The following is a 12420-nucleotide window of genomic DNA, read 5'->3' as shown; positions in this document are numbered from 1 at the left end:
AGGTTTTGTCTTTGTGAATGTGTATATGTGTGGAAGAGTCTGTGAGATGAGATGAGTTTTTGGTCTGGCCGAGCGGTGTCACATGACACATGGTTAATGAGCAAAACAGAGGAAGTGAGATCTATTGCTCCTTCATATGCTAATAAAAGACACACACATATGGAGCTTGTATGCAAATTACCAAACGATATACCCATGACATGATTATGTTGGTAGCATGTCCGATCTGAACTATTGGCAAGACAAATCTTTAATATTTTTTGATCCAATTCATCTTGCAGATTTGGGTGAAAAAGAATTTAAAGCCTCTTTCAATCAAATTTGTAATCATCTAACAATTTAAATAACAAGTCTTTGATCAACGCTGAAATGTACGCTATGGTTTTGCATCTTCCATTTCCCAAAGTCCTTCAATTCATCAGAGGCCACAATCCCCTGACAAAGACAACAAAACTCATTTCATACCAACCACCCGCACGCACTTGGCCATTTAATGACAACTGTAAATTACTTTGTCCAAAAGAAAGAGAGAAAACTGCTTAAATAAGCAAAAATCAATCGATTTCCCCTTCGCCTTTTAGTAGCTGCTGCTAAAATCCAATTGCCAATCCAACAATACAAAATAAAAGCAAGCAAAACGAAAGAAAAAGACAAAAATTATATGCAACGCATTGTGGTAGATCCTCTTCTCATTGCCTTTGCGTTTTTTCCTATTTATTACAACTAAGTAGACACAACAACAGTCAAGCAGCCAGTGGACAGGTTTGGGTTTGTTGCTTCTTTTTTTAATGCTATTTCGGGTAGTTTCTGTGGCTAAATGGTTTGAGCGATAAATAATGTCCGTTTGTACTTTTAAACGACTTCCTTTCATTTGTTTTTCGACCGAGACGAAGACGACGACTGCGGCTGGGACTGCTACGAGGACTGTGACTACGATTGCTGTTCAAATTGTTTCAACGCCAATACATAATAGCTGCCCCGCCCACTCACACAAAAAACATGGACAAACCAGGGCGGGGGAAATCGTTCGGATGGTGTAGGTCGGCAGGAAAACAAGCCGTCAAAGATAGCAATCTTCGATTTTACTTCTCCTTTCCTTTTTTTTTCCCTTTCGTATTTTCCAGCCAGGGGTTTCATTTACTCGTCATGTTGCCGTTGCCGTTGTTGTTGTTGTTGCTGCTGTTGCGGCTGTTCAATTGATGTTCAGTTGGGATAAGGCAGCAGAAAAAAAAAAAACACAAGAACAAAACTACAAAAAACCGAAAAATGTTCTGCAATTGATACACTGCAAGTAAAAAGTCAGTACAGGAAAGGAAAATTTTAGTTGAAGTTCCTGTAAAGGAAGACAACATAATGGAGATATTAAGGAAGCACTAGCAACTTCTTTCTTTCTTCTTTCTTTCTTATTTCTTATATTCTTTTTGAATTAGTAATATTCGGCATATATCCTGGCACTACTTTAGATGATTCTCAAAAAAAGAACTTTTGTCTACCAATTTTAAGGTCCATTGACTTTGGAAGCTGTAAAAGGTTGGAACTTCTGCCACAGAGTTAAGACAGATTATAGCTCTATATATTCCATGTATTGAGGATTAATTTTATCTTTTTATTTATATATTTTCGTTCAGTGTTGTTTTACGTTGAATTCTGGGCATATAAATCGTTTTATTTGGAAAGCGGTATTATTGGCGTCTGCCTGGATTGGATGACGCGTGTATAGGAAGTCCTCTTGTTGTTATTGCTGCTGTTGTTGTTGTTGTTGTGTCGCGCTTGAGGTTCCTGGGAAGATAAATGGCTCACTTAGCCCCAACACTCCAAGAACTGAAAATGCGGTGGCGGTCGCCACATTGCGTGCTGTTTCGAGGTGACGCCAAAAAGCAAAAACAACAGAAACATAATCATTATGGGCATCATCATCATGATAGGTGTGTTTCTTCGTGTGTGTGTGTTTGTTTGTGCGGTTTAACGCTTCAGGTTGAATAAGGATGAAAGAATGAATGAAGAAATCGTTGGATTGTATGGCATAACGAACGTGCCTAGGCAGTCAACTGACATTTGGGCCCTAAGAGTGACAAATAAAGGTGACTTTATCAGTTTCAGTTCCTGATGGCCATAGCTTAGCTTCGAAAGCTAAGGCACTGAAGAATTTTAAATTAGTTGAAGAAAAGAACAAGATTCCTATATCAATATGGGGGAAAAGTCAACTAGGAATGCTTTCGTTTCCCTCTCCTTTACTCTCTTGCTCTCGTTCTAGTTTGTCTTGACTCATTCCTCTTCGTCTTGGCATTGTGCACACACAGACACATAAATCAAACAATAAGTACTCTTTATTATTATTATTTGCACTTTTTGCATATACGACGCACACACACCCACCGCACCGCATCGCATCGCACACGGTATTTACTTAAGCAGCCGCAACCAGCAAGAGCAACAGCAGCAGCAGCCAACAACTACAACAATAATGAAGGCATACTTCAACTTGGCTTATTGAATAAGTCAGCAGTCAGTAGACGGCCAAAAACTTCAATAACAACATTCCCATAACCCATGGACGCCCCGTCGTTCTATACTCAAAAGTGCCACGCCCCTCCACTCTAGCCATGCAGAGATCCTGAAGGAGACGAGCAAAGACTGGGAAGCTGGGAAGAGAATCTACAAACAGAAACAACATAATTTGCATAAAATTGACGTTAAAGGTTATGCCAAACATTTACTTAGGCGGACTATATCTGCATATAGTACATATATCTGTATACATACGAACCTAAGTATATATAGAAAACATTTTTCCTCTGCTAACATTAATAACCTTAAATCAATTCCATTATACCTAAAGCTACCCACAAAAAAAAAAACACAAACAACATGCGTGAAATTAATTTTTTATTTGCCATTGCAAAAGAATGTGAAAAAGGGCTAACAAATTTAGCAGAAATTACATTTTAAATACCCTCTTAAATTTTTAACTGAGTAGGGGATATTAAATTGATCGTAGCATAATTATTCTACATCGTTTTTAATGAAATATATGATTGATCCGAAAAAAAAATTGCATAAAGGTTTGGAAAGTTAGTTCGCAGATCATCATAAAAGTCGGAACAAAAACATTAACCACCTTAAACTGAACATAAATTTGGGCTTTCAAAGTAACAATCTACCTTTTTATACATTAAGAACTAATTAATACAGGATACACCTTATTTTATGTTCTAAATAATCAAATGAGTCTGTGTGGTTAGTAACTAGATTTAATATAATTTTTTTGTTATCCCCAAGTTCTTTCCTTTGGGTTTCCCCACGCACATGATTTAAACCAATTAATTAGCAAATTTGCAGGCGTTAAAATGTTCGCCGACAGAAAAAGAAAACAGACATAAATCTTTTTGTCGCACACCAGGATGCCAGGACATTCAGGACTCGCCGTCTCATGGGGCGTATGTTGAAACTTATGAATATGCATGTATTTGTGCTTGTGGCTGTGGGTGAATGTGTGTAAAAAGAGAAGCATATTGCTCATACGCCAAGTGGGTTGGACCCATCATTTTATTTCCGTTTAGACTTGGCAGACTTTCAGCAGGACAACCCTGCCTGGCTAATGACAGAAAACCAAACTAAGAATTGACTTGATTTTATACCAAAAACCTAAAGAAAGAAATGAATATATCCATTGTCTATATATCTTTCAGCCAAGTAAGCAATATTGAATGCATTTCTCAACAAATTTTTGTTCTTCGGGCTTAAGTAAATATTTATTTCATTTAGATAAATTTTAGGAGTTCTTCCTCCCTCCTGCTCTTTAAGGCCAATAACGAAACAAATATGATACAGACAAAACGTTTTCCCTTAGTCCGAGTAACCCGCAGCTAATTTGGGTTCAAGTCAAGCGTGTAAAAGCGATTACGAAGGCAAATACTTTAACGGTTTTTGAAGGCATGGCAAAAACAGATTTTTGGCTAAACACAGATAAGCGGCAAAAATGTGTAAAAAGGCAAAAATAATCAACTCCCGCTGACCACACAAGTCCGAAGTTGAGTCCGGTCTGGTTGGACTTTGGATTCTCGATTCGTTCGAGAGTGAAAAGAGAATGCGATGATAATGCGCTGATAATGCAGAATAAAGTGAGACTAAGACCAGGCCATAAACATAAACATAAACAGTTGGACTATCTTCCCATGCTTTCTTCGTTCCCATCGTTGGCAGTGGCCCCAATGGTCCCTCGAGGGCCATTGCAGCCAATTAGGTGCCGGTTTTTGCCTTCTGCTTAGCTATGCAAATGTCTGTTAACCCCTTGTGCGTGTTTAGATTATCAAATTAGCGTAAATGTTATTGGCCTTCAGCATAGATACAGCCACACCCCTTTTGCCATTCACACATCAGCCACACCCACACACACACACACACACATATATGAGACTATTCTGATGTTGTGGAAATTTTCAATTTCCTGTCAGAAAAAGGTGGCCCCAGATAAAACGCAAATCCTTAGATGATTTAGTCTCTTAGGCCTCAACCTTGTTAGTTGTCAGCCATAAAACAAACAACAACATACACATCCACACACCCACACACACACACACACACACACACACAACAATAATAAATATATAAAAAAGGAAAATACTTTTATTTTTAAATTTATTTGCCAGCTATCAAATGGCACACAACTTTTGCGTAAATCCGCTTAAATGTTATAGTTACTTGGACCACAGAGAGAACTGAAATCAGACTCGGACAGTCTCACCAGACATTGTCCTTGCCTCGGACTGTGACTCGGAGAGGGCAAAGCAAAGCTGCAAAATGTTGATAGCAGTTAAAATTCATACATATGATTTTTAATACACATTCATTTTTATTGTTTTCAACAAAAGGAACAGTGGAAAAGGTAACAAGCCATCACACAAAGAAACTTTTAATTAAACTATAGCTTATTGTTCGGCTTTCGCTTAGGTTAACCCACTAGATAAGAGCTTTAATCAACTTATAGAAAAATCATTACTTTAATGTGTCAAATCTTTTGAAAATGCATTCTAAGATTTAAGATCAAAGTGCAATTACCAATTAAATGTATAAATATTACTTAACAAGCTTTTCCTATAAAATATTTCTTAAAATTCCGAAATTTTTGGACAATTTATGGTACCTAAGATAAGATAAGATAGATGAGATGAGAACTACTGAGATTTCAGTTGTATTTTGAAATGAAATGAATCTCTATTTAGAGTCCATCGGATGTTGATGTCAAGACCCAGGGTTAAATCAAATCATATTGTATAGATTTCTTCTACTATTAATCGTGAAATGCCCTACTGGATATTTGTAGTAGTATTCATTACTCAATAAATAAGTCTTCTAATATCTAATAACACGTTTTTAATAGAAACTTCAAAAAATACATCCTTTAAACTTAAGGAACTGTTACCTCCAGGTCGATGGAAAACGTAAAAAGTTCACACAACACTTAAAATTAATGTCTCACTATTTGCCCAACAGCTGCGCTGGATTTGATATTTAATTTCATTTCAACTTTTTTTTTTGCTGCTCCAAACAAGGGACACCATTTCTCTTCTATTTTTTTTTTTTTTGTTACTTTCGAAAAGGTAGCCAAGAGCAACTACACACAAGTTCCCCCTCTTGCTCCCCTCTAGCATAAATGCAAATTTTGGTAAACAGAAAACCTTTTGTTACTCATTCGCGACAGCTTTTGCCCACGCCCATATGAGTGACATATGAGTCGAATATGTTGCAAATTCAATATTTGCCAACAAATTTGCAATGTTTCCTTGTTGTTTTGTTCGTTTTTCTTTTTCCTCTTTTTTTATGATTTCGGTTTTCTTTTTCTTTTTGGACAAGTAAACAAAGACCATAACAACAACAGCGCATAAACAACAAAAAATGTTTTAAACAAATAAAAGTTAAAAGCATTTGATGGACCGCATAGAAAAAGGAGTAGAAAAAACAAGGACAATTAAGAAGAAGATAAAAAGAATTAACGAATGTTGAATACTCTACATAAAATAAGTTACGAGAACCAAAAGATTATTCGCATATTTAAATTGATTTAAATGGAAAATTGGTAAAAGAAATGCAAAATAAGTTTACTACAAATTTAGATGGTTCCTTTTGATTGGCAATTTCCATATACTCTTTCATTAGACAAACGAATGATGTCAATTCGGTTGTTGTTTTCCCTGTTGTTGTTTTTTTCATATTGGTATGCACTTTTCTTCTGCCCAGGTCGCACATTTCCAGCGCCCCGGGGCCACAAGTGAAACTGACCGCTTGGGTTGCTCACCCAGTCTCATCGACAGCCGTATCCTCCGAGTCATCCTTGGCCTGTCAGCTGCCTGTTAACGTGTGCTTTGTTTAACGAATCGTACAAATGCGGGTGGAATTTTCATCCGGAATCGGACTACCCAAAATACTCGTAATAATGTGATGAGGTTCGGGAGAAAAGGGGGAGAGGGAGAGAGCGCTGTGAGTTTATTTTTGCACATTTTTTTATTTGATTACACTGGAGAGTATTTTATTTTTCAATAAACGAAAACCGAAACAGAAACTCCAAAACTGGCGCCGCACATTAAATTCTGATTGTTTTTTGGTTATAAAAATCACAGTCAAGTTTTGTGTTTTCCCTTCCCTTCATCTTTTCGGTGACGCGACGAACAAATTATGTTGATGGCTACATAATGGGCCGAAGGACTCATCCTTTTCTGCCTCCTTCCCCTCCCCGCTCTCTGGAGCCATTGAAACTTTTGCGTCTAAACGGCAGAAAAACTCCAATCGCTTTAGGCATTTCGTGGCCAGAAAATGATGATAATTAGCCAAACCAGAAAACCAAAAACCAAGCAACAAAAAAAAATATATATATAAGTAAAGTAAAAGTCAAATCAAAAACTAAACAAAAAGTGCCAAGGAAATTGCCTGTCCATGAAGAGGAAAAGCAGGAAGGGAAGCAGTGGGGCCACGAGGTGGCAGTGAAGTCATGTCCCAATGTGAAAATTAACTTGTAAGCGGAGCCCAACCGTCTCCTGGGAGAGATTGCTGGAGAAGCAGAAACAGGAGCTAACGATTTACAATCAACTGACGAGCCAAGCGTCAAAATAAAAAAAAATACCAACAACAACAACTGAAAAAACAACAAAAACTTTTGCATTTTATTTCGACTTTTGATATTTCTTTGCCCAGCTACTTTTCGAGTGCGATTAAATTGTTTTAATGGTTTTTGTTTTAACATTTTCTTGGTGGCTTTTGCTTGACGGGGTAAGGACGAAGAGCGGGGGCAGGTAAAGTGTGACTTGGCGCCGTTTAAAGTTTGTTTTTTAATGGTTGCTGGTGCGGGTGTACAGTGGGGACAATGGACAAACGGAGAATGAGAGGCCAATTTTGTGGCCAACGTAAAACGTTTAAAGGCGTTCGTCTGTTAAATTGTCTTCTTGGAAAACAAAAGAAGTCATAAGCTCCACCTTCGGGTGGAGAAATCGTTGGTGGTTTAACACCATAATTATGGATTATTGGTTGAAATTGGTTTTTACGATTGCATTTTTGTATCATTTAAGGTTTTCAATGACTTCGCCTCAGGTGGAAATCGAGATTTATGTAAACAATAACTTGAAACTCATTGAAAATTTTAAAGAAATTAGAACAAGCCTTTTTTGATTCAAAAAAGGAACATCTGACTTGAAATCTTTACATTTTCCCTACTCACTTTTTCACAAAGGAAAAATCTGCCTAATCAATGTGTTCTTCTATTTCAATGGGCAATTGTCTTATCAATGGGAACTGCCTCTAAGGGCAAGGCAGGCCTCACCTCAAGTTGTCTTAATTAATGCTAAAATCAACTAACAAAAACCAAACAAGGGCTTAATCAAATCAAGTTAGATCAAAATGGCCATAAGTATACCCTCATAAATATGTCAATTAATGGCACGCCCATCCACCCACATGCACAGACGCACGCACACACACACACACGACTGCTGGTGATAGCTTTGCTTATCTTAAATGGAGACATAAACGCCGTGATATCAATTTATGTCAACGTAAAATGTTTTCTGCTTGGGATTTGGGTTTAATATATGCGATGTTAACCCAAACCCGATACGAATTCATACATAGAACATGTGTCAGCGAATCTTAAATGGAGCTTATGAAACTATTAAAAGGCTACCAGACAACACACACACACACACTGTCTCACTCTTGTCTGGTGTTGTCCTTTACAAGAGACAAACAAATAAGGTGGAAAGAGAAACTCGAGTCGGAGGTAGAAATAGACGAGTTTGGGGTAATTAGTTTGCTACACGCTCGAGGCGGGCCCGCACAACTGGCTAAGGCTGTAGCTCTTTGGCTCTCTTCTGTTATGAATAATTGATGCAGAAGGCAAAAACTTTGACCAAAGAAAGCACAAGGAAGAGAGAGGAATAGAGAAGGGACATTGACAAAACCAAAAACCTCAAGCTGATGGGCTAACCGCAAGACCAAGATGAAGATGAAGACACCGAATAATATTACTCATACGCACGTTTGGACGGATACATTCATTATTTCTCTCTATGCATTCTCCTTGTTTGTCTCTAGCTAATGTTAATTGTCTTTGTGTTTCTTTCTTTCTCTGTCTTTCTCTACATTTTGGTTTGGTCTGACATTTGCATAATTTTCTCTAAACAATAAAAATCTAATTTGGTCGTTTTTCGGTTTCGTTCTCTCGCCCCTTATAATTTCTTGTTAAATTCATAATTGTTAATTTCATGTTGGCATTTTCTTGTTGCGACCAGAGGCTTAACTTTAATTAAGAGACAAGTTTATATTGTTCACTTTGTCCATGGGGTTGCAGACTTGAACTGAATATGAGTAGGGCTCAAATTAAGCTCTTTTGGCTAGTAAAGATGATGATACTTAAAACGTTTTGTTGATGGTTTTTCTTCTGACAGTTGAAAGTTCTTGAAAGAATTGCCATTTGATTTCCAAATTTTTCATTGTCCTTGTTATCCACAAAAAGTGTAGCATACTTTTTTGGTAAATGGAAATTTTCTAAAGTGGTTGATCAAAGGAATACAGTTTGTTATAAGGTTAAAACGATTATTAAGCTAATAACTTACATAGACACACACACACACACCCATGGGTAGGTTGTCGTTAAAAACAATTTCGTACACATGACCATTAAACCTGCGAGATTTATAAGCAGTTAAGAACCGCCTCAACCTCTTCCATTTGCCAGTCATAAACATATTTAAAGCTATAAAAAGGTCAAAACTCCTTCCCATTGCTTTTCTCTTCCTTCTCTGCCGTAAGTAAACTTATTGAATGTCTTAAGTTTTTCCTCTTTTTCTTGCTTGTTTTCATTTCATTTTTATGACAACGTTTAGAAATTTGTTGTACATTTTCCTTTCGCTGTTTGTCTTTGCCTTGCTTGCTGCTTTTTGGCCACATTTAGCATTGTATGTATGTAGCGCCTTTCCTCTTTTGACTTTTCTTCTTGTTCCACAACGCTTTCCCTTACCATTTGTATTGACATTTGATCTTTATGTTGGTCTTTTGGTCTTAGCCGTGGTCCTGGTCTTGGTCTATACTCGAACTCTCATCGTGTGTCGCTTTGTTTGTCTGCCGGCATCTTTTTATGACTCGAGTGTGTTTGCCTTTTGGCTTTTGTGCATAGCCATAAAAAATGAAAAAAGAAACCAGAAACCAAGAAAAAATGAATCTTAGAAATCAAACTGTTGTCAAGGCAGAAGGAAGGGTGCCGTGTTGGCACAAATATGAGGTCATCTGTTATGAACGCCTTCGAAACTGCTTAAGAAGCCTTTAAGCAAATACAAACGTCTCTTTCCTCTTGATGGGGAAACAGAAGAGAGATTTCGAGTTCACAAGTTCAATTAAACTTTTCGAATACAAAAATCAGTTGAAGTAGAATTAAAATTTAATTCTTGAAATCAACTTAAAGAAAGGAATCTTAGAAAACATATTCAAGGACACATATCTACATTTTTCCATACATATGAATTTACAGTTGCTTTCCTTGTCGTTTTGTATCCGCAATTCAGCAAAAATTTATATTTCAATTAATATGAAATCAAGCATTAAACTTGAATTAGCAAACAAAAAACTAAGAACGAGCATAAAACTTGGCAGCAAACTTTTTGGCCAATTAGAAAATTACCTCAAAATGTTGTTGGTGGTTTTGTTGTTGCTGTTGTTGTTATTTTTGTAGACAACGACAATATGTTGCCTACTCTGGCAATGTCTTGAGAAGGACTCAACATCTTCTCATGGGCATTCTCATGCTGGTGGTAAATATTGTTTAGTAATTTTGGGCGCGCTAATTTTGTATGTTAGCCGGCGGGCAGGAGACCTGGCAAAAGTTCAACTAACAAACAAAAGCGATAATTACAAGAAAACAAGTAAAGCCACAGCCAAAGCAAATGCACAAGACACTCTCAAGACTTTTAGCAAAATGAAGAACATCTTGCATATAATTTTTGTGTGCGAATTCGAATAATATTTTTGGCAAAAATTAAAAGCAGACACCAGTCAACTTTTCCTTAAATAGTGAGGGGGAAAATATTTGAGAAAGAGAATTGTTGGCTTGTCAAAATGTGAAAGGGTTTTTCCCCTAGGCTGCCACTTCTTCCGGTTGTAGTTTATGGGGCTGTCTAAGGGCATTTAACCTACGCTACTATAATTCACGCCATTTTCTCAATTTGAATGCAACGCGTGCGCGGATTTCAGGTCCTTTTTTGGTCCTTGGGTTCATGATAAGCCAAACATGATTTTACGACAATGTTATTACCCAGCAGCTAAACGGCAGGCGGAAACGGAGCCAGGCAGAAATCCCCCTGTGTTTTGTTTTTGTGTTTGTTGAGTCGTAAACGGCGGGCGGTGGCTTGGGCAATGGAAGGCAGAGGGCCCTGGGGTTATACCAAAATGATGCTGATGTCGCTGTGATTGTTTAAAGTTATGAATAATTAAATATTTGGGCAGGTTACGAGCTGGTAACTTCTGGTTAGTGGAGAGAGAATCCGACAGTTGAAGGTATTTCATATGCCTGATGGATGAAGTACCACATAAAGCAATAGGAGGAAGATAGCGGTTTCTGCTGCTTGGTTTACCTTAACTTGAACTAGGTTAACCTACCATTTATTTTTTACCATTCATTTCACATCGCTTTTGTCCTTTTGTTAATGCAAATAATTATCCTTTAGTGCATTAAACTGGAAATTTTCCACCGCAATTAAATGCAGCAAATAGAAAAAAAAAAAGAAACCTTCAAATTGGAGATGCGGGGCATCGATCCCCGTACCTCTCACATGCTAAGCGAGCGCTCTACCATCTGAGCTACATCCCCTCTTGCATTCCGGCGCAAATAATTTGGCTTCAAAAGCCACTAGCACGGGCCGTGATTTATATGCACTTTACTTCTTTGAATACAAGATATCGAAACCTAAACCTAAAACTGGTTGATTGCATAATTTATTGCTGACTTTCACTTTTAGCCATGGTTGGTTATTTATAGATTTAAAAAATGATCGTTTCCATTGCTTATAAAGGCCAATTTGGCTGTCGAAACTCGAAGAGGCTCAATGGTCTAGGGGTATGATTCTCGCTTTGGGTGCGAGAGGTCCCGGGTTCAAATCCCGGTTGAGCCCGGCAATACTTTTTTGTCTTTCTTTATCATTAACAGTTTAACTGCATTGACAATCAGGAAACATGTTTTTGAAAATCAAGTTGTTGTAGCAAAGTTATAAAACTATTTTGACCAGCAAGTATTTGTTTACAAAATTGTGTTTTACCCAAAAAGTGAAACCAGTTTGGACACAATGAGCGTCAACAACAATCATGAATAATTGAAAACTTGAATCTCTGAATTAATCAGTGTCAATGCATTTGGTCAATTTCTTGTATTGACCGATAATGGCCATGAATAACTAATTAGGTATATTTAATAGTTTTATTTTGGTTTGCCATGTATTTCAGTTTATCGAGTCCTTGTAGATTCGGTGCAACACCATGGGGATGTAGCTCAGATGGTAGAGCGCTCGCTTAGCATGTGAGAGGTACGGGGATCGATGCCCCGCATCTCCAACTACGAATTGTTCGTTTTTTTTTAGTAGTGCTTCGTTTGTAGTTTACTTAATTTTCAAGATTTCCAGTTTTTAAAATCTAAAAAGTCAAAATATAACTTTTGTTTGAAAATATCAAAATGTTGTTTTAATAATCAAACTAGATTTATTAATTACTTTTACATTAAATGAATATTATCCTTTTTTTAAATTGCAAAAAAATTTAACTTCATTGGAGATGCGGGGCATCGATCCCCGTACCTCTCACATGCTAAGCGAGCGCTCTACCATCTGAGCTACATCCCCTTGTTGCTGGTCGTGGCAAATGATCATTTTGAGACTGGTGGGTGAAGATCGA

General features: G+C 37.3%; 4 non-coding genes across 4 annotated transcripts; 2 read left to right on the top strand and 2 right to left on the bottom strand.

Annotated features, from left to right (window-relative positions):
* Positions 1-11274: 11274 nt before the first annotated feature.
* Positions 11275-11347, bottom strand: TRNAA-AGC (transfer RNA alanine (anticodon AGC)). Its single transcript has one exon. It is a non-coding gene; the product is annotated as a tRNA-Ala (tRNA).
* A 229-nt stretch (positions 11348-11576) lies between these two features.
* TRNAP-UGG (transfer RNA proline (anticodon UGG)) lies at positions 11577-11648 on the top strand. Its single transcript has one exon. It is a non-coding gene; the product is annotated as a tRNA-Pro (tRNA).
* Positions 11649-12011: 363 nt separating this feature from the next.
* TRNAA-AGC (transfer RNA alanine (anticodon AGC)) lies at positions 12012-12084 on the top strand. The gene has a single exon. It is a non-coding gene; the product is annotated as a tRNA-Ala (tRNA).
* Positions 12085-12295: 211 nt separating this feature from the next.
* On the bottom strand, positions 12296-12368 carry TRNAA-AGC (transfer RNA alanine (anticodon AGC)). Its single transcript has one exon. It is a non-coding gene; the product is annotated as a tRNA-Ala (tRNA).
* Positions 12369-12420: the final 52 nt, after the last annotated feature.

Source organism: Drosophila tropicalis, unplaced genomic scaffold, assembly GCF_018151085.1.
Source record: "Drosophila tropicalis isolate 14030-0801.00 unplaced genomic scaffold, ASM1815108v1 contig_878, whole genome shotgun sequence".
NCBI classification, from domain to species: Eukaryota; Metazoa; Arthropoda; class Insecta; order Diptera; family Drosophilidae; genus Drosophila; species Drosophila tropicalis.
The sequence above is the reverse complement of the archived record's forward strand: the minus strand, read 5'-3'. Positions and strand labels throughout refer to the sequence as shown.